Source organism: Mustela erminea, chromosome 4 (genome assembly GCF_009829155.1).
Source record: "Mustela erminea isolate mMusErm1 chromosome 4, mMusErm1.Pri, whole genome shotgun sequence".
Lineage (NCBI taxonomy): Eukaryota > Metazoa > Chordata > Mammalia > Carnivora > Mustelidae > Mustela > Mustela erminea.
In genome coordinates this window covers 50,805,926-50,830,430 of record NC_045617.1, presented here as the reverse complement: position 1 = coordinate 50,830,430, position 24,505 = coordinate 50,805,926, and the positions used below count along the sequence as shown (strand labels likewise).

General features: G+C 36.8%; 1 pseudogene; it reads left to right on the top strand.

The window, feature by feature from the left end:
* Positions 1 to 9,106: 9,106 nt before the first annotated feature.
* LOC116587748 lies at positions 9,107 to 10,134 on the top strand (annotated as a pseudogene).
* The last annotated feature ends 14,371 nt before the right edge of the window (positions 10,135 to 24,505 follow it).

Sequence of the window (24,505 nt, the reverse complement as noted above, 5' to 3'; positions counted from 1 at the left end):
CTATCTTCTCTTTTTTGGACTTCATGCAGTCTGGTATCGGGACATGTTATTGATCCTCTAAAACTTAATCTCTTCTCCTATTCTTTCCTCTTTGCCCATTGTCCCATGCTGGCAATTGCTGATTGTAGCCTTCCTTGTCTTGCTTGATCAACCAGTATCCCTCTGATAGTTGTATATTCATTTTTTATTGGTGGTGTAACAAATTACCCAAACATTGTAGCCTAAAACAACAGAAATTTATTATTTTACGGTTCTGGAGATCAGAAATCTGACATCTGTCTCACAGGACTAAAAGCAAGGTGTCAGTTCCTTCCTTTCTGGAGGCTCTGGAGGAGAATATATTTCCTTGTTTTTTTCCTAACTTTCAGAGACTGCTGACTTTCATTGGCTCATGACACTTTCCTGCATCTTCAAAACCAGCAATGCTGCATCTTTCCCTCTCTCTCTCTTCCTCTCTCCTCTGTTTCTTTCTCTCTCTCTCTCTCTGTATGTGTCCAAAGCCAGGGAGATTCTTTGTTTTTAAGGACTTATCTTACTGGATGAGGCCCACCTGAATGGTCCAGAATAGTTTTCCCATCTCAAGATCTGTAACCTCAATGACATTAGCAGAGTACATTTTGCCATGTAAGGTAACATAAGGTTCTGGGGATTGTGGTATGGACAGCATTGTGGGCCCTAATTCTGCCTATGACAAAATATCTACTAGAAATTAATTGGAATATGTCTGCTGATATTCTCTTCTACACTCTTTATTTCTGTTGGCATGTATACCACTCTATATTACTTCATGATTATTTCACTGTAGTTTTGGGAAGGAGAGGTAAATGGATGAACTTAATTTGACATCTTGAATCAGAAGTCTTTCCCCAGGATTTTTAAATATTCATTATTATTTTAAAATCACTGTTGGGGTGCCTGGGTAGCTCAGTTGGTTAAGCACCTAACTTGGTTTTCAGCTCAGGTTATGATCTCAGGGTCATGAAATTGAGCCCCACGGCCTTGTGTCAGGCTCACACGGGGTGTGAAGCCTACTTCAGATTCTCTTTCTCCCTTTGCCCTTCTCACCGCTCTCTCCCGTCCCATGCTCACTTTCTCTTAAAAACAAAAACAAAAACACACACAAAAAACACTGTCATATGGGCTCTTGCACATAAGGACAATAAAATGAAATATTTAAAAAATTTTAGGAATGTATTTCGTATTTTCAAAAGTACCCATCATTTGCATTATCCTTTTGATTCTTCTCTGAATTTAAACTTTAGTATAAATGGAATTACTTTACTTAAGCTATTTAATTATGATTAATACTGTCCCTTCACCCTGAGTCTTATCAAGTCTTCTTGAATATCTTTAGCATTTTAAAGTATTCTATACCTGTCTGAATGCTGACACACTTTGTGTGTGTGTGTGTGTGTGTGTATGCACGCGTGTGTTAAGTCTGTGTATATTTCTAGGGGAAGTCATATTAAAGTGGTCCCAATTATTTTGTTAGAGATACAAAAATTTCTTACAAAATAACTTTTGCATTTAGGATGAAATAGATTTTGTCATAAAATATTTAGCCCAGCCATATAGTTTAACATTTACATTTTTAAGTTCTTATTACACTTTAAATTTCTTTTTAGAAATGATACATTTTCTCTAGTTCACTAAAACTTCAAAGTATCCTACTATTCTTACCAGAAACAATTACTTTCAAAACTGTATTCCATAAAATCCTACACTCCTGTGAGATACAGAGCTCTTAGTCAGGAAAAAGTGTTCTGTGGGCAAATAATTTGGGAAAATTACTTACTCTACTACACTATCACCCCTCCATATTTACAAAGTATATTAAGAGAAATTATACATCAAAGCAAACATTAAAAAAAATGTTTAATCAGCCAAACATACTTTAAATATATTTGATCACATTTTTTAATTTTAATTTTTTAAATTTACGTTTTTTTTTTAATTTTGTTTTTAAGATTTTATTTATTTATTTGACAGATAGAGATTACAAGTAGGCAGAGAGGCAGGCAGAGAGAGAGGAAGAAGCAGGCTCCCTGCCAAGCAGAGAGCCCGATGTGGGGCTTGATCCCAGGACTCTGAGATCATGACCTGAGCCAAAGGCAGAGGCTTTAACCCACTGAGCCACCCAGGTGCCCCTTAAATTTACATTTTTTAAAATTTAATTTAATTTTTTTAAAATTTTAATCCTCTAACAACTCTGGTGAAACTATATATCTCAGAAACATAGTTTTTTTTTTTCTTTTTTTTACAATTTTTTTTTTTTTTTTATTTCCAGCATAACAGTATTCATTATTTTTGCACCACACCCCGTGCTCCATGCAATCCGTGCCCTCAGTGCAGTTTAATACAGTGTAACATTAGTTTCAGGTGTATAATACAGTGATTCAACAATTTCCATATATTAGTTAGTGTCATCAAAGTAAGCATATGCTTAATCCCCTTTATCTAATTTCACTCATCCTTCCCTACTGACCCCCCCTCTGGTAACCATGTTTATTCTCTATAGTTAAGAGTTTTTTTAGGTTTGTTTCCTTGTTTTCCTTTGTTTTGTTTCTTAAATTCCACTTATGAGTGAACCCATAATGTATTTGCCTTTCTCTGACCAACTTATTTTACTTAGTATGGTACTCTTTAGATCTATCCATATTGTAAATGGCAAGATTTTATGATATTATTCTTTTTTAAGGCTGAATAATATTTCATTGTGTGTGGATATGTGTGTACACATATATATTGTATCTACTTTATCCATTCATCTGTCAGCTCACATGGCTGCTTCCATAATTTAGCTATTAAATAATGCTGCAGTACATATGTCCTTTTGAATTAGTGTTTTTTAATTCTTTGGGTAAATACCCAATGGTGATTACTGGATCATGAGATGGTTCTGTTTTTTAATTCTCTGAGAAACTTCCATACTGTTTCCTATAGTGGCTGCACCAGTTTGTATTCCCATCAACAGAGCAAAGTGTTCCGTTTTCTTCACACCCTCACCAACTTTTGTTATTTCTTGTGTTTTTATTTTAGCTATTCTGACAGATAAAAAGTAATATCGCATTATGGTTTGATTTGTATTTCCCTGATGGTAAGTAATGCTGAGCATCTTTTCATGCATCTGTTGGCCACCTGTATGCCTTCTTTGGAGAAATAAACTATTCATCCCTTCTGCCTATCTTTTAATGGGAGTGTGTGTGTTTGTATGTGTGTGTGTTGCATTATATACATTTTTTATATATTTTGGATTCTAACCTTTTATCAGATATGTCATTTATAAATGATATTTAATATCTTCTCCATTTCAGTAGGTTGTCTTTTAGTTTTGTTGATTGCTTCCTTTGCTATACGGAAGTCTTTTGTTTTGATGTAATCCCAATAATTTATTTCTGCTTTTGTTTCCTTTGCCTCGGGAGACATATCTAGAAAGATGTTGCTATGGCCATTGTTAAAGAGGTTACTGCCTATGTTGTTCTCCAGGATTTTTATGGTTTCAGGTCTCACATTTGAGTCCTTCATCCATTTTGTATATGGTGTAAGAAAGTGGTGCCGTCCAGTTTTCCCAACACCAACACAAGTTTTGTGCTAAATAATTTGACTTTATCACGTATGAACAAAATTTGGAGAATGATAACTGGGACACGGTTTTATAATTGGAAAGGAACTAGAACCTGTGCCTTGAGGCATGGGATTAGGTCCTTTGTTGTTTTATCCCTGGTTCTTCCACTAGCAGATACTCATGAAATGACATCTATTTCCAGAGCTACCACCTGAAAGGCCTGCATGGACGGATTTTCCAGAATTACTCTGTGGCCAACAGCACATTTTTCCCTCTCGATCGTACTTTTCAAAGGAATGTTGGTGCAGCACTGACGTATAAGAAAAAGTAGAAGAATGTGATAGGACACAAAATACTTTCTTTAGTTTGACTCTCATCTGTAGATACCACTTCATTTAGCTCAGTGAGAGCACCAGCCATCCATCTACCAGGCAGTATTTTGAATTTATTAGGTATTTATTTGTACCTTGTTTTTTCAGAAACTCCTTCAGAAGATTTCTTTAAAAATACATGAATTATAAGATGTTAATATGAATATTATATTGTGACCTACATTTTTACTATGATTGGGCCACAGTTTAGTGTGCTCAGAAACCTACTGCAAACAAGGAATTCTTGTCACTTAATAATCACAATATCCACTGGATAAAAATAAATCAATTGCTTAAGAGAATTACATTTTATTCATTAAACCAGAGTCAGGCAGAATTTTATGTTGGGGGGCTTAGTAAGGAGAACATTTTCTGATTTAGTAAACAGCATTGTCACAGTTCAACAAATTTCTTATGGAGCTTTCTTTTAACAGTATCAATAAAATCTGATATTATCACACCTAAATATAATTTAGTAATGGCAATTCTTGTGTATGTGTGTAGGGAGAGGTATAGTTGTAATTCAGTGCTAATTAGATGTCTAGCTTTTGGCTGACCTTGAAAAGGGTTGAATTCCCAGCATCCAACCCATTGCCCTAAATGTAGCAGGTGCCAACAACTCTTTGTTGAAGGTGATAACTACGTATTAATGAATGTACAGAACAGTTCTGCTTTTATAGAGCTCAGGTTAGTATCTACATCAAATCTGCTGCCTTCCTCCTTTACCCATGGGAATGGGATGGAATGATGTTTACTAGCCAAGGCACAGTGTGAAAGATTGTTCAATTACGGCCAGTCTATAATTTCATAATCTCAATCCCAAAAGCACAAAGTTGATTTTACAAATATTTCTTTAAAATGACTATAGATTTATCCAATATATGTAATATTCCAGTAGGATAGAAATGTAATTACCAATGAAGAAACTGAGATTCATGATGGTTGAGCATACTGACCCAGTTCATTGAGCTAGCAAGTAGCAGAGCTGGGACTTGAACCCATATCTGTCTGACTTCACATTTCGTGCTCTTAATGTGCTCAGTAATGTGCTAAGAGAGATCCTGTAGGGATTGAACTATATACTTTTTCTCTCAAAGAAAGAGAAGAAAAGGGCACTGCAGACAGAAGGAGCCTTAACAACTTCACAGACAATAATCTTGGAAACTCTAATATTTTAAATCTGCTTTGATGCCCCAGGGTCTTAAACCTTATCTCTGCTGTCTTGTGAGCTGCCCTTTCTCAATGCCAGACTTTGTGTCATGCTTCAAGGACAGCATGTCTGATGTACCTTTTGAATTTCAGGGACACTGACTTTCACAGGAGGACCTACATCCTTTCATTTATTTTGTGTGCTCTCAGGTGGTATTTAAGTTGACAGCCAGGTCCTCAGTTTTCTTCTCAAGGGATTATAGGTGTTGAACTACTTTCATCTTTCTCTGTCGGTGTATTTTTTTTTAGGTGATAAAGGATCAAGATGGCTCTCCATCCTTCTCTCTATCCTGTAGTCCCCTGGCATTCTCAGCAAAATGCTAGTTGGGAAATCACACTTCTACAGTGGTGAGCAGAAAATTGAAATTCAAAGCAGAAAGGAGAAAAATCAGTTCTGAAGGCCTATTTTGCTGCAAATTCTTTATTAGGATTTTGGCTCTAGATCTGCACTAATCAAGATGGGGAGAATTCAAAAAGAGGAACAGGATTCCCTACAAAGTTCTGAATTGAAATAATTACATCCTGAATCTGTATATCTGAGATGGCCTGCTTACCTTGCACCTTGTACACATCCCTCTGGTTTCCTATTCTTTAGATGGTCTTTTTTGATGTCAAGCCCTCCTGAGAAGCATCTTTAGCAAACACCCTTTGAGGATTAGATATACAATGTTAACATTAATTTGAAAGCTTACCAAATGTCCTTTTTTTAAAAAAATTATTCCAAGCAGGCTGAGAACCCATCATCCCTGTCATAGCTGTTTCGTATGAGATTTCCTCAGGCATACATATTAACAGGTTGTATTTGACAATGAAGACAATCTACCCTTTTTGTGTGTGGGAAATCTGGCTTTAAATATATATATATATATTTAAAGAATATATATATATATATTCTTTCTGACAAGCATAAGACTGGCATTAGCCGGAAAAAGAAGGTCTAATTTTCTGATTCACTGAATACAGTAGACATACAATGGAGCCCAAACTCACAATGTTATAAGACTTTGAAGAATATGAAAAGTAAAAAAAACCCTGCTAATTTTCTTTGTATCTGTTTATGATGACCCTGGGACAGTAAAAGAATCTTTAGAGGAAAGAGAATGGAAAAAAGAGGTCTACAGTATAAATTGGTAAGTTTGTGAAGCCTGTGAGGTATAAGTCAATTATTGGTTCCTACTTTCTGAGTTTTAATTTTTGTTTGGGGTTTGGTTTGGTTTGGGTTTTTTGGCTACAATTAAACTTAATAAAGATAATGATAAATGACAGGTAATAGAAGCAGCTTTCAATAGAAGGAAAAAAAGTTGTGTCATCCAGCTCAGAAAAAAAAAGCTAATATGGAATAATAATGCATTAATAGGTACATGTAAAGCAATATATAATGGAAAGGCATGAATATACAAAAAGGCTGCCATTTGTGTTACTTTATAAGCTACATTTCTGAAGTTAGGAGTCAAGAATCTGATGGTGAGATTGCTAAAATTCGTTGAAGTCACTCAGAAGGTGCTGAGGCAGTAAGGACATTTTAATTGCACAATGTGTAACATTCAATCTAAAAAATTATTGGTAATACCAAAGAATAGTACAACAGGAAAAACCAGATAATAGAAACAGAAATAAATTCAGATAATGTAGTTATTAAAGTTACTAGACACAGACTTTGAGAATAACTGTGGTTAACATGTTAAAAAAATAATAAGTTGAAATAATTCACCAGAAAACTAGAATATAGAGAGCACAATAAATTAGAAAATCTAAAAACTTAAAAATAAATTGGCTGGATTTTAAGAATCAATGCATGCCCTCATCACAGTTAAAAAAAAGAATTAGTGAGCTTGAGGGCAGAAAATATTTGGACTGACATAAAGAAAGTAAAATAATGGAAAATATATAAAAGAGAATAAAAGATATATGGAACACTGAAAAGGTCTTTAGAAAAAGGTCATACAGGTAGTTGGAGTTTCAGAAGTGAGGTAGAAAGAGTTTCAGGGAAGAAGCTTTGAAGACACAGTGGATCAGATTTCTTCAAAATAGACAGAAGTCTAGTAGTTAAATTGTTAAACTCCCTTCGAGTTAGGCCAATGAGTCAGAAAGAGTTAGGAACACTAAGCAGGATAAATAAAAAGAAAATCCTATTTAGGATTAGATACATTATGGTAAAAATGTTTAAAAAAAATTTTAAAGATAAAATCTTATAAACCACCAGATAAAAACAAACAAGATCAAAAACAGGACTGCTGATAAAAGAAGAAATGGAAGCCAGTAGACAACAGAGCGTCACCCTCAACATGCTGAAAGATCAATGCCAACCTAAAGGGCTACACTCTGTGAAACTATCCTTTTAAAAAATAAGACAATCAAAATACGAAAAAAATTAAAGAAACACCAAAGGAGATTTTTTTTCAGTAGAAAGAAAATAATCTTACATCGAAAAGTAGAATTACAAGGAAAAAGAAAATACTAGATAGTATAAATATGTAGATAAGCATAATAAATCATTTACTTTCTAAAGAGTAATGATAAACCTCACAGAGTGAAAACTATATGCAGAATGAAAACACATGGCAACAATAACATAGAGATTAGAGGGGAATAAATGCAGTTTAAAGGTTGAAGGTTCAATCATTACCATAAAATGGAAAAATACTAATTTATATTCCAGGCTAATAAATTAAGGATGACTGTTATAAGCTCCAGGATAACCTGAGAAAATCACCAGAGAACATACAAACTAAAAAAATAAAAATAAAAGTAAAATTGGAACAAATAGAATAACAAAAAATATTTGAAAACCACTGGTTGCAGCCACAGTGGAGTAACTGGTATCAGACTCATCCTTCCACCATAAACTACCATTATATCCATACAATAATATATAACTATTTCAGGCAAAGGATGGCAACCAACATGGGGCTAAGAATTATGAAAGTTAGAAAGCACAGTATTAGCTCATATTCACTCAAGATTTCTTCCCAAAAATATTTCTGAATATGGACAAGGAAAATAGAGGCCAAGCAGAGTGGTGGTATCACTGGGTAGTGAAAAAGAAATCTAATTTGGGGATGCTGAAGTAGGTGGAGTTTGGGGGACAGAGTAATACAGAGGAAGGGTCCATTGAGAAGAAGCCCCAAAATTTTCCATAAAAATATTCCTAGGGCCCTATTCTCTTCTAAGCTATGGATTTGCAAGGTCAACAATCGAACTGGCACTTCACAAAACAGTTTATCCAAACAGCCAATATGCATATTATATATTCTCAATCTCATTTGTCATCTGAAAAATGTAAATTAAAATCAGAGCGAAATATACACATCCATACCAGGCTGTCTATAATTAAAAAGACTGATAAGATGAAGTATTGGCGAGGAATTAGAGAACCTGTTACTCTTAGGCACTGCTGATAGATGCATAAATTGGCTCAACCATTTAGAAAACTTAAATGATATTATAATCCCCATAAGAAATGTCAAAGGATGTTCATACAAGCATTTTCTGTAATAACCCAAACTGGAAACAATCCAAAACATCCATCAATAACGGTATGGATACATAAGTTGCAGTTTAATCATACTAAGGAATAACATTCATCAGTGTATGGTTATAGAAGTCAGATTAGTTTTGTCTGCTTGGAATTTTATTTAAATGGAAGCATGGAACATGTGTTCTCTATGCTCAGCATCAGTAACATGAAGATGCATCCATATTGTTGCATATAGAAATACTACATTTTTTCCTCATTCCTGACAAATGCATTTTTTTATTTCTATTAAATATTCTATTTTTATTTACTTCCATTTGTTCTACATTTCTATATGTGTGTGCGTATCTATGTATAAAGTATATAAATGATGTATATGTACTTACATATAAAAATATACAACTATAGATTTTGTGCCATGTTGTTGTATGTATATAATGGGCATATAACAGTAAAATGTGCGTGTGGCTGCACAACTAGGGACGCTCACGGCTCTCAACACATGGCCTGGTTTCTTTCAAAATGTCTGCTGTTCACAGAATTCTCTGCAAGCTCAGCCTGAAGGATGATCACGCCCCCAAGTACACACAGGTCAAAGCATACACTAATTTGGATGCTGAGTGTGATGCTCTGACACTGAAACAGCCATCAAGAGCAAAGATGTGGATGAGCTCATTATTTTCAATATCTGACCAACCAGAGAAATGAACTGAGACAGGATATTGCCTTCACCTACCAGAGAAGGACCAACTTCAGTACTGAAGTCAGCCTTGTCTGGCCACCTGGAGACTGTGAGTTGGGGCTTACTGAAAACATCTGTTCAGTATAATGCTTCTCAATGCAAAGCCTCCATGAGGCTGGGGACTGATGAGGACTCCCTCACTGAAACCATATGCTCAAAGACCAACCAAGAGCTTCAGGAAATTAACAGAGTCTACAAGGAAATATACAAGACTAATCTGAAGGAGGACATCATTTCTGACATATCCCTAGACTTCTGCTAGCTGATGGTTGCCCTCGCAAAGCATAAAAGAGCAGAAGATGGCTCTGTCATTGATTATGAACTGATTGACCAAGATGCCTGGGATCTCCATGATGCTGGGGTGAAGAGGAAAAGAACTGATGTACCCAAGTGGATCAGCATTGTGACCGAGCAGACTGTCACCTCCAGAAAGTATTTGGCAGGTGTTTAAGTGTTTAACAGCTACAGCCCTTATGACATGCTGGAAAGCCTCAAGAAGGAGGTCAAAGGAGACCTGGAAGATGCTTTCCTGAACCAGTCCAGTGCATTCAGAACAAGCCCCTGTATTTTGCTGACAATTCCATGAAAGGCAAGGAGACTTGCAATAAAGTCTTGATTAGAATCATGGTCTCTTGCAGGGAAGTGGACATGTTAAAAATTAGGTGTTGATTCAAGAGTGAGTATGACAAGTCCCTGAACTACCATACCCAGCAAGACACCAAGGGCGACTACTAGAAAGTGCTGTTTATACCTGCCTGGTGGGGATGACTGAGGCCCACAATGGCATGAGCATCCAGGAGGGGTGCTCCTTTGTTTCCAGCTAACAATTCTAGAAAATAGCCTGTGACTAACATCCCCTTGTGCCCATCCCTGTGGGGATGATGTTCTTACTGCTCCCCTCCCCATCTTTATTTCAGTTGCCTAAGCATTGCCTGCTTCTCACATCTAGTCTTTCCTTTAAGCCAGAGAAAGGAATAGCCCAAGGAGTTGGAAATGCATTCTGTGATGTGAAACACTTGGCCTCTTGTGTACCGTGTCATAAACAGATGGATAAACCGAATTTTTACTTTATAAGAAAATAAAAGTAAAATATGCATGCATGTATGTATATATATAATATATAATAAAATGCATACAGATATAAGATGTATGTAATAAACAGTTATTTTAAAATGTTATTATGTTAATATCTTGAGGTTCACATTAAATAAAATACTAGATTAGAAGAGTATGACTGGGGGCGCCTGGGTGGCTCAGTGGGTTAAAGTCTCTGCCTTCGGCTCAGGTCATGATCCCAGGGTCCTGGGATGGAGCCCCACATTGGGCTCTCTGCTCAGCAGGGAGCCTGCTTCCTCCTCCCTCTCTGCCTGCCTCCCTGCCTACTTGTGATCTCTCTGTCAGATAAATAAATTAATTAATTAATTAAAAAAAAAAAAGAAGAGTATGACTGACCAGCTAAGAGTTAATTACATGGCATGAAAAGGCAAATGAATCAATGAATCTGTCTGGGCTTGTTTTCGGGCAAACAATGTAGGGACCAAGGGCAGGCAGCCCCAAGATGGGCCATTCTGGCATGAACATTACATCGAGTGAGCACTGGGTGTTATATGCAACTAATGAATCATTGAACACTATAACAAAACATGATGTACTATATGCTGGCTAACTGAACATAATAAAAAAAAATAATCAAAACCCAGCAGATGCAGGAAAAGCTCTCTTCCTGATCCACTGCCTAAATTTACATTGTTAAGGAGAGCTATTACAAATTCTGCTTTACCTAAGAAACTTATCTGCATAATAGAGCAAACTTTGTTTTTGTAAAACATCTTTTCACCTTCCTGCTAATGGCTTCCTCCCCTTTGTGTCTTCAGAATCTCTCCCTCTCCTTAGCTCACACAAGTTTCACGCTGCTGCCTCATTTTCTTTGGAATTTCATGTCTATGTGGATTCCTCCTATGTATGCTATTAAATTTTATTTTCTCTTATTAGTCTGTCTCATGTCAATTTGATTCTAAGTGTAAGGGCCTATTCAGCTAGAGCGGCCCCAACCCGGTAGAAGTGCAATTTTGTTGTTTATGCAGTAAAACTTAAATTGACCTTGCCCCCTCCAGGGGAACATACTTACAAGCAAGTCCAAGAAACCAGTTCCAGTTAACCGCTCAAATACAAGGGTAGGTTAGGTCAAGTGGCGATAAAGGCCTAAATACAAGGGTGGGTCAGGTCAGGTGGAGACATTCAATCAAGTGGGGATGCATACTGTCTCCTAGCTACCAAGGTGATAGGCTAGTTTACATAGCTACTGTGGGGTGAATTGTAATTCAATTAGCCACCTGTGTGTGGCCAGGCCCAACCACAAGGCTTTTGCTCTATAAAAGTTAGTCTGGAAAGCAGGGAGGCACGCACTCTCTGTAAGAGGTGTGGCCTCAGCCAGTCGGTTTGATTCTTGATGCTTGGCGCGAAATAAAGCTTTGCTTGACCTTCACTTTGTATTAGCCTTGCTCCTTTAATCACAGACCCATTATTGGGGGCCACAACATGGGGACCCAACACTAAGTCCAGCTAGAATGACCACAGGACAGAGGAAGATCTTTCTCCCCAACAACATTTCACTGAATGCTAAAAACCATCATGATTCCCTTCTTTTGCAGTAATAATAATGATATTCTAATAGACACATTTCCTTTTTGTTGGATCCATGGTCGAAGGAACGAGACTGATATAAAGCAAAGGTCAAGCAAAGCTTTATTTCGCACCAAGCATAGAGAATCAAACTGACCAGCCAGGGCCGTCTCTTACAAAGAGGCAACCCCTCCCTGCCTTACTGATTAACTTTTAAAGCTCAAGGGCCATGTGGTAGGGTCTGGCCACACACAGGAGGCCAATGAGATTGTAACACACAGAGAAAGCTGCACAGTCATGCTAGGTCACAAATGGTTAGCCAACTGAATTACAATTTACCCTAGTAGATATTTGAGCTAGCCTATCACCTTGGTCAGAATTTGTGTCCAAAAGGCGCCCAAAGGGCAGGGTCCATACTCCTTGGTAGCTAGGGAGACAGTATGCACCCCCACTGATTGGATACCTCCACCAGGCCTGACCCACCCTTGTATTTGGGCTTTGTTACTTGGGACTAGTTTCCCCGGACTTGTTTTTAAGTAAGTTTTGGGGGGGAGGGGGCAGGGTCAGTTTAAGTTTTAGTGCATAAACAACAAAATCACTGTTTAACCGGATGGAGCTGCTCTGGCTAAATTTACACTTTTGTCCTATTTTCTAACTTCTCATTGCCTCTTTTTCATACATACATATCCAAGTCATCAGATATTTTGCCAACTTTACTTTCAAAACATGTCTGGAATATGACTTCTCACTAGGTCAATGACTATAACCCTAGTCCAAGCCATTGACCAAGAAGTTGGAAGAATGTAGGGAAACACAAGGGATTGAACACTACCCAGGAGATGGTAAACACGGGGCTCAATCCCACTCCTCAACCTGAAGAGGGAAGGGAAGAGGGCTGTTGTTATAGGACTGAGAGGGTTGCTTGACAGGATTTCAATCTTGACTTAGGAATTCAGCCAGCTGGAGGCAATCGCTCTTGGGAAGGAAGACTGAGGAATAAATATCCTGAATTTACTCACTTTTCTGCCATTTGTCAATAGAGCATTTTGATGTGATCCATAGGGCCACATAGGCATAGAATAAGGTAGAAAAGGGTAGAGAGTAAATCTGGTATAGGAGAATGTGTCTTTTAGTGGAACCTTTCAATTCGACTGTTGTTTCCTTTTGTTCTATTTTCCACAAAACAGCCAGAGTGATTTCCCTAAAGCCTAAGGCAGAACATGCCATTGATTTCCTGAAGACCTTCTGATGGTCTCAAGTTTCAACTAAAGTAAAATATAAAGTCCTTCTAATGGGCTACAAGGCTCTAAGGGACCTGGCCACATCACTACTTCTTTGGCTTTATTTCTAGTCAATCTCCCTCTCCAATAAGATCCCTCAGTAGCATGACCTCTTTTCCCCCTCCCCAAACACATCAGGCTCACTCCCAAACCAGCATATCTGTCATTAATAGTCTCCCCGGAATCTTCCCCCTTGCCTTCCACATATATGCATGGTTCTTTACTTCTTTCAGTTCTCTGCTCAAACATAAAATTGCTTCTCGACATCACTCTCTAACTGTGCTTTATTATTATTGCTAGAACTTAACTGCATCTGGTGCGTGTTTTATATTTGTTTCTTTGTCCACTATCTTCCTCTTTATTTCAGACGGCTAGTTTTATAAAAGGAGGGTCATATTTTTTTTTTCTCTGATCTATCCCTAGATCCTAGATCAATGACTCACACATAATAGGCACATGTATTAGTGTGAAAAGGTTAATTTCTATAATGAACAACCACAAATAATTACTATAATAAAACTTGTTTCTCAATCGTGTCACTATACAGTGTAGGTCATTGGGGTATATGTACTAAGACACCCTGACCACTAAACGGCAAACAATCCCTATAGGTAGACTAAAAAAATGGCTCATATCATTGTTTCCGAGAAACTTTGAGTACTTAAATAATAATGAAGCTCTGAATACCTTCCACCTTATTTCTAAAGGGCCAATACCTTCCCTAATCCCAGAACACCACCTTAATTAATGGAGGGAAGAAGGGAGAGAGAGAGAGCAAGGTATTTATGTACAAGCTTAGATTAATATATTCATTCTTTCTTCTTCTAATTGCCTACAATGACACCAGGGAACAGAAAAGGAAGTTATTGTCCCTTCTTTCTGAACAAAATAACTGTATCTTAAAATTTTCATATCTTTGAAATCCCTTTGGAAACCACCAGGTCACTCCTTTTGTCAAGGTACCTACTTGTATGTGCTACTGAAGGAGAATCTGGAGTTCATTTTTCATATAATATATATTCTAATCAGTATGACATCTAACTGTGAGTCTTACATTTTGATTTCTTTTATTGAACTAGAGGTTTTTTCTTTATTGTCATTTGTCAATCAATACCTATTTCTAGGATTCCTTAAGGGAACTCATTTAATTTTCATTGCACAAGCAATGTTTCAATCAGAATAATCAATTTTCTGCTGTGCATAATAGTACAAATAAGTTGATTTATTTAAAGGAAAACTGTCCTTAAAGGAAAAGAAGAATCAAGACTACTTCCATTTGAGTTAAGAGGAGTAATGGTGAAATGGTGTCATAAAGTCTCAAATCAGAAAGTGCTTAAGTACACATATAACAAGTACAGACCTAAGTATAAGGGAGGTTATAAGAACTTGCAAGACAAAATCCTTGCTCAAGAGGAACTACCTTTATAAGCACTTAACTCTATGAAGAGTGACTAGTTCTTAAACAAATACGAAATGGATCCAAGTTTTGTGTTTTTGAACAGAACAAGTATGGGGTAGACTTATTCCTGCCACAATCCCTAAAGAATTTTTTTTCCTTTTTAGGTCAACTCTCTAAATGAATGTCTCTGGGAGTCTCTAATCCCCTATCCACCCACAGGAGCTTTTTCTAGATCTCTTGTCAAGCAGAATTGTTTTCCTAAACAGTAATGTAATTTTCAATTGTCTTACCACAGTATGATTTAACTGATCATACTGATTTTTATGTTCGTGATTTTTGTTGTGTGCCTTCAAGATATATATTTACATTCTCAAGGAGCAAAAGCATTATATCTACATTGTATCTGATGTTTTCAAAACAAGGGAATTTGTGCTTGCTTCAGCAGTACATATGCTAAGATAAAAAGAAAAGAATTCTGAAATTTGTGAGCATTTTACCCAAGCACCTTCATAGAGTCCTCAAATGCAAATAACATTAAAGTTGAGCATATCCCAAAGAAAAAGTAGCAAACAGGGGCGCCTGGGTGGCTCAGTGGGTTAAGCCGCTGCCTTCGGCTCAGGTCGTGATCTCAGGGTCCTGGGATCGAGTCCCGCGTTGGGCTCTCTGCTCAGCAGGGAGCCTGCTTCCTCCCCTCTCTCTCTCTGCCTGCCTCTCTGCCTACTTGTGATCTCTCTGTGTCAAATAAATAAATAAAATCTTTAAAAAAAAAAAGATTTAAAAAAAAAAAGATTAAAAGAAAAAAAAAAGAAAAAGTAGCCAACAGGTTGTAGACCCTTAGTCATTTTCCAAACATAACACTAAATGTATGAAATTTTTTAAAAGTTTTGTTCTTAGAATAAAAGCTACTATTCATAGCATTTGGTGATAACATTAAATATTCCTAATATACAATGGAACTCAGCTGTTGTCATTTTACCAGAGGATTTTTGTGTATGAGATAGAAGACAGCAGTATAGCCACACCAAGCAATGGATGCTAAACAATTCTCTAACTTCTCACTGTACAGCTTTCCAATACACCCTACTAGCTGGGAAAATTAGTCTAAATGTTTCCTGCAATCCTTTGCTCCTAAGCTCAACCTCATATATCCCAGGAGAAATGAGCTTGAATATTTTTTTTTTTAGCTCACCATTATACAGTTTTTATTAAAATAGAGTTATAGCTGAACCGTCAAGTTTTCAGATAACAGGTTTACCTTTTGTGTCTTTGGGGACTTTTCAGTAGAACAGAGAAAAAATGAGGATTGATTTAAATCACTTTCTAAGACAACTTCTTAAACTGAACAAATTAAGGCATCTCTTAATAGCAAAGTCATGAAGAATTTGGCATTGCTGTATACCATAATGGTTCTTATCTCAGACTTATCAAATATTTCTTTGATCCCAATGTAGGATCATGAGAGTTCATAAATAACATTCAACTGTTTTCTGAGAAATGCATATTATTATTAGAGATTTTATTGAAGGGGAGTCACAGGAAGCAGGCATTGAGTTCTATACTGAAGACACTTGCAAACACTACTTACCATAGGGATGAGCCAGAAGGTCTGGATCTAAGTTTCTCAGAAGACTGATGCCCTAAACAACTGTTCATTGGGTTTCTCACATCCTGAGCTCTTGATCTAAAGATTTGACCATTAGTTCTCCAGGAAAGAAATGTATAAATATCTCAGTGGCAGTGCTTCAGTTTCAACAAAGCACTTAATTTTTTTCTGGTTCCTTGAAAAGACTCTTGATCTTGTCTTTTCTTTTCCTAATTATCTTCAAGTTGGGGAATCATCCATCAACTTTGCTAGATCTTTGCTAGATCCACATTCTTCTGCCTCCTTCCCCACTGCATTTGATACTAGAAAACAGAGTTCTCTGATATTTCCACTTTGGGACTGAGTCAAACCTACACAAAATTGCAAAGTGAGTGAAATTTATCTCCAAAGCTCTTGAGTCCTGTTTCAGTCTTTCTGCCTTCCTTGTGGTTAGGAGCCATGAGAGAGGTGATTTCTCATACTGTCTGTATTCTGTATTCACAACAGAACCCTACAAGCTGCTATAATTATTATCCCCGTTTTGTTTTACCTATTAGGAACCAAGTAGGAAATAGGCCAAAGTGCATTTCTTGAATCCAAGATTTGAACCCCACTGTGGTCTGTCCATAGTGCTTTGCTGAGCTGACCTCTCTTTTCTGTCTGGAATCTTTCACTCTGATGTTCCCCTGCACTGCCATCCCTTGCCCCTGTCCTGTCCTTTCACATGCCAGCGATGTCCTGTATGCCATTTTTTTCACCTTGGTATCTGAGGTGACATCCAAATTTACCTAATTGTGCTATGCCACGCAACTGGCAACATGCCAAGTAATCTGAGAAACAATTTCAAGTAAAGGAACTAGTCACTGATACTAAATCACTTGCTGAATTTTATTTGGTGGGGGGAGGAGTTGGGAACTCTAACGTAACTCAGGATTTGGACTTTATGGTATGAAGATATCAGTCTATGGATTTTACTGTGCAAATTTGATACTGGCTTATGATGAATTAACTCTATCTGCACCAAAGAAAACTCATTCCTTTTAAATTTGTCTCCTTCCTCTATCACAATTCCCTCATATGCATAAGCTACTGAAATTTAAAAAAATGTTTTCTAATGAATTATAGATGCCTCAGCAATAATTTCCAGGCACTGAACTTTTGCTAACACTACTTTATCCATGCAGCATTTTCCTTTTAGCTGAGGCTTGAATGTTTTGGACCAAAGCTTTTCAAATTGTGCTCCCCTGTTGAGGACTGCCATCACACCTACCCTACAGCAGCACAATCAGGCTTTTAGATATTCATATTTTCACCATGACACGAAGAAGTCCAGGGTAAAAGATTCCGAAATCTTGAGCTAGATGACTGAAAATGTTAAAAATTTTCTTTAAAAAAAAACCACGGGATTTTATTTATTTATTTGAGAGAGAGAAAACAAGGGACAGAGCAGGAGTAGGGGGAGAGGCAAAGGCAGAGGGAGAAGCAGACTCCCCGTTGAGCAGGAAGCCAGATATGGGGCTCGATTCCAGACCCTGGGATCATGACCTGAACTGAAGGCAGTCGTTTAACCAACTGAGCCACCCAGGCACCACCAAAATTTTCTTTTATGATACAATGACATTGTTTCACTAACACATTTTGACATTAAGTAATCATTGCTATTGATTTTTGAGGCATTATATTTGCAGTGAAAGAATTAGAATTATTCAAATACTATGCATAAAAATGTATGCTTTACAAAGTAGAAGAATCCCTGTATTACAAATTAAGATGATTTTTCTAATTTTTCTATAAAGAAAAAAGGACAGTTTTCCCAAACTGCTTTAACAATTTAGACTTTACGTGTTTGTGGTGGTGACTTATTTTGTTCTTGTTTGGGGGTGGGGAGGGTAAATAATATGGCATATCAAAAAAATTTAAGCTCTGTCAAATGTAAAATGTACACTGCTATCATACATATATGCAATTTTATTCGCTTATGACTAACAATTAAGGGACGCCCGGGTGGCTCAGTTGGTTAACCAGCTGCCTTCGGCTCAGGTCATGATCTCAGCGTCCTGGGATAGAGTCCCACATCAGGCTCCTTGCTCAGGGAGCCTGCTTCTCCCTCTACCTCTGCCTGCCATTCTGTCTGCCTGTGCTCTCTCTCTCTTCCTCTCTCTCTCTGACAAATAAATAAAATCTTTAAAAAAAAAAAAAAAGACTAACAATTTAAAATATAAAATTTACTAAACCTAGAAAACAGAGATTTACAGTGGTTTCATTAGAAAGATCTGTACATTTATTAATATTTCCAAGGAGAGCAAGTATTTATGCAAATATGTGGGTAAAATGCCATAGCAGCATGCTATATCTCCATAATCTGAACAATTCTTTACAATCTCATGAGAAGTGAATTAACAGTAGAAAATATGTTTCTTTCCTGAATAATCAAATAGAAAAATGAGAAAAAATTTCTCAGTTATCAAACACTGTGTATGTTTGTATACTCGTATGTATCTGCAAGGTTTGTGAGCTCATTATAAGTAGAATATCATTATTGTTTACTCTATGTTCTAGACATTTTTGCCAAACAGAAGACTATGGGGACCTTTTACAATTTCTTGTAAGCATACCAGGTTGTCATTCCCAATGAAAGATATATATATATATATATATATATATCGATATATATATATATAATCCTTCCCAAATCACATGCATTTATATCCATTCTCTGCATACTTTCTGAGCTAAATTATGAGTTTCTTAAACTGACACATTTTAAACTTAGAGAAATTACAGCCTTAAGGTTGTAAAAGAAATCTTCATCTATCATACTTCGATCCCCTTTCAACCATAATGGTACCAGGGGCACTGATATAGCATCCTCAGCCCAGCAATTCTTTTACCCTGTCCAATGAAGGAAAATCTCACGATTAGTATCTGAATTCTAGGTGTTCCATGACAAGAACTGATAATTTGGACGTTTTCTAACCAAATCCTGATTTGCTGTTTTTGTTCTTATTTTTGTGCTAGGGGTGGCTTGCTTTATTTTTAAAATTAAAAGATCAAGTTGAACATACAATAGTAAGTCTATTCCATCTTGTAGGGTTCAGTTTTTTACCAGAAGTCAGATCCATTCACGTGACCAACCCCAATGACTGCCCTCTCTAGGACATGTCAAATCACTGACTCTACCTTATACACACAGAGGACACAGAGGACATGTTTAACAGATCATCCTGTTTAACAGTCTGCCCCGCCTGAAGTCATTACATAAAAATCTCTTATAAAAAATAAAGTCAAATCTATGGAGAGGTTCAAAATTTCATCATAGTTACGCTAAACTTGTGTCCTAAATTCTGAAAAGAAACACTGGGAACCATTATATTGAAAGATCCATACGGCTATGATTTGGGAAAGCCAGGATGGCCACCTGGTAGTATCTGATAAAACCTGAACAGCTGTCAAAATCCTCCAGAAGATGATCCATCACAGTAAAGACAAAATGACTATGATATTAAACACCGGTAGTGAAAATATATAAGGATAACAAAATATAGCCTTATCTGTAGCTAACATAATCCTGGAAAAAGTGTAAAGGCAAGACAAGACTGGAACGTTCTCTGAGAAAATATTTAAGCATTTTTTAAATGTTTAATTTTTTTAAAAGATTTTACTTATTTATTTTACAGAGAGACAGAGATCACAAGCGGTTAGAGAGGCAGGCAGAGAGAGAAGGGGAAGCAGGCTCCCTGCTGAGCAGAGAGCCTGATACAGGGCTTGATCCCAGGACCCTGAGATCATGACCTGAGCCAAAGGCAGAGGCTTAACCTACTGAGCCACCCAGGTACCCCTATTTAAGCATTTTTTAAAAGATTATATTTATTTATTTGAGAAAGGGAGCATATAAGAGCAGGGGAGGAGGGGCTTAGGGAGAAGGAAGCTCCCTGCTGAGCAGAGAGCCAGAGGTGGGGCTCCATTTCAGGACTCTAGGATGATGATCTGAGCTGAAAGCAGATGCTTAACCCACTGAACCATGCAAGCACCCATATTCAAGCATTTTCAGATGAATTTTATATAATGACTTCCCTCTGGGTGATGTATATTTGCAAATAACAGCATGATTATTTTCTGGAAAGTTGGAACATTCCCTTGTTAAAAGAGCCACAGCACAGATCGTGGCTAAAAGATACTGAATATCCCATTTGCTATGTAAGACATTCTAACTATTCTATCCAGTAAAAAGGGACCATTCTATCAGCACAGGTATTCATGAATCTGTAAGGATTTGTCCCTTGTTTAAAAATATTCACTGTCAGGGCACCTGGGTGGCTCAGTGGTTTAAGCCTCTGCCTTTGGCTCAGGTTATGATCCCAGGGTCCTGGGATCCAGCCCCTCATCGGGCTCTCTGCTCAGCAGGGAGCCTGCTTCCTCCTCTCTCTCTGCCGGTCTCTCTGCCTACTTGTGATCTGTCTGTCAAATAAATAAATTTTAAAAAATAAATATTCACTGTCTTCATTATTGTGAAACCTCTAGAAAAGCACAAAGATCTTAAGAGAATGGGTAAGTTATACCAACCAAGTTCTAATCACAGGAGATCTTCATAAAACACCACACACGTGTACTGCTGACCCAAGATCCTCAGAATAAGCAATGACTATACAGAGTAGAGAGATCACAGTCAAAACCATCAGAAGCAAATTCTCTAAAATACCTGAAACCACCCATTATTCTACTCTCATTTGCATATTTTTGTTCATTAACCTTGTATTTGTATTTCTTTCAAGTTTAATTTTATACTATTGTGATTAACAATACAAACTTGTTTATATTTAAGATTTCCTACAGTTAATCACCACCATAACTCTTTAATAGCTACTCTTAGCTATTGCCGGTCACCCAATTTGAAAAACTACATATATAAAGGTATGTTACACAGACTTTGTTAATAATGAATTTCTTGTAGATAATACACAGTGAGAGCATGAGAAGGGGATATAGTTAGGATGCCAAATTGACTGTTCGTCTTAACAAAATCCTAAAGACAATATATTTATAGCTTCATAAAAATTGTTTTCTCAAGCAGCTCCTGTGTTCTTTGTTCAAGGAGAAAATAAAGGCTCTTCAATGTTTACACAGAACCAAGTATTTTGTCCTCTAAGAAGACTATCAGTTAGGTTACTCCAGTAGATGATTCCTCAGTATCTTCTGTTGAATTCTGGACTTACAAAGAGCCTAAAGGTATGAAATCCTTTGTGGAGAAATAACAACTAATGGAACAGATCATAGAAGAATTAGGTAACGTGGGCAAAAAAGTTTGGTGCATAACTTGAATGTTGGCAATAAGTAACATCACACAAAAGTAAGTTCAAATTCCTTATAAAAATAATTGAATAGCATAGGATTTTCTTTTAGCTACCCAGAGAAAATCTATGCCTTTTTTGGCATACCTTATTGTATCTGAATAAGAGGAGCCATGAAATGAATCAACCTGTATCTAGGTTAAAAAGAAAGTCTACTTGGCTATCTCAATAAAGTAGACTTAGAGAGTCACTGGGATCTGCTTTTATAATCAAGCCTGGAAAACCATGGATTGATTCTACAGTTCCTTTCTGCCCACAGTTAGTTTTGTTTTTCTTACAGTTATTTGATACATGTTTTCCATAAATGTTAAGTGCCTGTATATAGTCTCTGCTCTGGTAGATGATTCAACAAAAAGCACAAAGACAAAAGCAGCATATGATCATGCTGACCAATAATCAAACCAGAAATCACACCTTCACAAATAAACCTCACCTTGAAAAAGATCTGCAAACAAATCTCATCTTCAAGAAGAATCAACACCAGTGGTAAAGATGTGAGCAATTTATGATGATCTTCACTCTACTTGGGTGTGAAAGAACCAAAAGGGTGTACTATGAGTAAAAACTTGCCTATCCTCTAAAAAAACACTGATCTTCTGTTGCCAAGGTAATAGAGTAATAAGAAATTATTTTTAAGAAAATGTTATTATTGAAATATAGTTGAATCACAACTCATTTTTAACTTGCTTAATAAAGAAGTGATAGCTTTCTAGTCATCGAAAAATTAACCACTGGAGCCAGTTTTAAATTTGTTTACTCAACCAATGACAACTCACTTCAGTAAATATGGTTATGCAAGCCAAACAACCAGCAGAAGGCTTTTACTTCTGAAAGGTAGCCCATGAGAAAGAGATTCATTCCAGGGAACATGATTATAAGTGCTAGGCAATCAACAACAGGCTTACCCAAATAACCATTTATGTACAATAATGTTAAATCACTCCTGTCTCCAAACTTCAGTGATCACTGAGCTTCATGCTTCCCAGACTTGCTATATAAGACTGATATTCCTCTCTGCTTAGAAAGTAGCTGACCAGCAGAGCTGCCCCACCTTAAAAAAGCAGTGAGTTCATTTGTGTGTGTGTCTGTGTGTGTGTGTATCTGTTTCAGATATTGAATGGTGACTTTATCTTTTACATGGTAGTGGTTAAGTGGGTATATACACATTTGTCAAAACTCTATACAAATATCTGTGATTTTTATTATATATGTTAGTTATACCTAAATTTTTTTTAAAAAAGAGTATAGGAATAAAACACATAGGCAAAAAGAGGCAGACATTTAGAGTTGAGATGGAAACCTGGAACATTGCCAATGTGACCTCTCTCATACCCATAACAGCAGCCTCCAAGATACCTCTATGATCTCAGTGGGATCCACAGAACATAGTTTGAAAATTGCTGCTATATACGTGATAATGACAACTCAAGTAGACACAGGACAATACAGTGTAAAATTCTTCATTAATGATATTTTGGCTAATTTGGAAAGGTTTAAAAAGCATGAACTAAAATACAAGACAGAAATGACATGAAAGTAGGGAAAAGGGATCAGAATTAAAGTAACCAAAGACTGCTTATTCAGTAGGAAGACAGACATATTGATTAGTTTGTTAAATCAATCTGCGTGTTAAAAAATTCAAGGGTAATCACTAAGTTAACAACATAAAATATATAACTTGCATGCCAGGAAAGGGAAAAGAAGAGCATAAGAAAATCTGGTTAATCCAATTAAAAGAAGGAAACAAGAAAAGACAAGCAAAATAAGTAAAATAAATCAGACTGAGCAAGATAAATACCATATGACTTCACTCATGTGCAATTTAAAAAATGAATAAACAAACAATAAGCAGAATCAGACGTGTAAATACAGAGAATAGATGGATGGTTGCCTGGGGAAATGGTGGGGGCATGGGCAAAATGGGTGGAAAGGACAGAGAGACAGGCGTCCAGCTATGGAAAAAGTAAGACAGAAATGAAAGGCACAGCATGGGGAATATCTATGGATACTGTAACAGAGTTATATCTTGACAGATGGTAACTACACTTATGGTAAGCATAGCATAATGTTCAAACTAGTCCAATCACTGTATGATATACCTGAAAGTAATGCAACATTGTGTGTCAACTGTACTCAATAAAAAAAAAAAAAAAAAGGAAGCAAAGAAAATGCACTATTAATGATATGCTATAGCCGGCTCACAGTCTCACCAGCTCTCAACAGAGGTCATGCACAACTCTTTATACTCCAAACTGCAGACCTTATGGTGGTGGTTTCAATTCTGCCATGTTGACAGTATTTACACCAGGGAAATAAGCAAATGCTACAGATCAGGATTTTTGCTTCAGAGGGCCAGATTTTAAACAATTACTAATATACCTCTGTGCATAGTAAGTAGAAAACACAACTATTAACACTAACAATAGCAGCAAGAAATTGGATCAGTAATATTCATATCTAATCAAACCAGCTCTATGCCCCAAATAGAGCATTTGTGAGGTAATTACTTAATACTATATGGACGAATTCATGTTAGGATTATAACCTTAAACTTGTGTGCACTTAACATATATAAAGCAAAAACAGGGGGCGCCTGGGTGGCTCAGTGGGTTAAGCCACTGCCTTCGGCTCAGGTCTTGATCTCAGGGTCCTGGGATCAAGCCCTGCAACAGGCTCTCTCTCTTCTCAGTGGGGAGCCTGCTTCCTCCTCTCTCTCTGTCTGCCTCTCTGCCTACTTGTGATCTCTCTCTCTCTGTATCAAATAAATAAAATCTTAAAAAAAAAAAAAAGCAAAAACAGAATCATAAGAAGAAATGGAAAAATTAGTACTCAGATTGGGGAATTTCAACATAGTCCTCTCAGAAGCAAATAGATTAAGCTGGCAAAAAAAAAAAAAAAGTCACTAAATATAT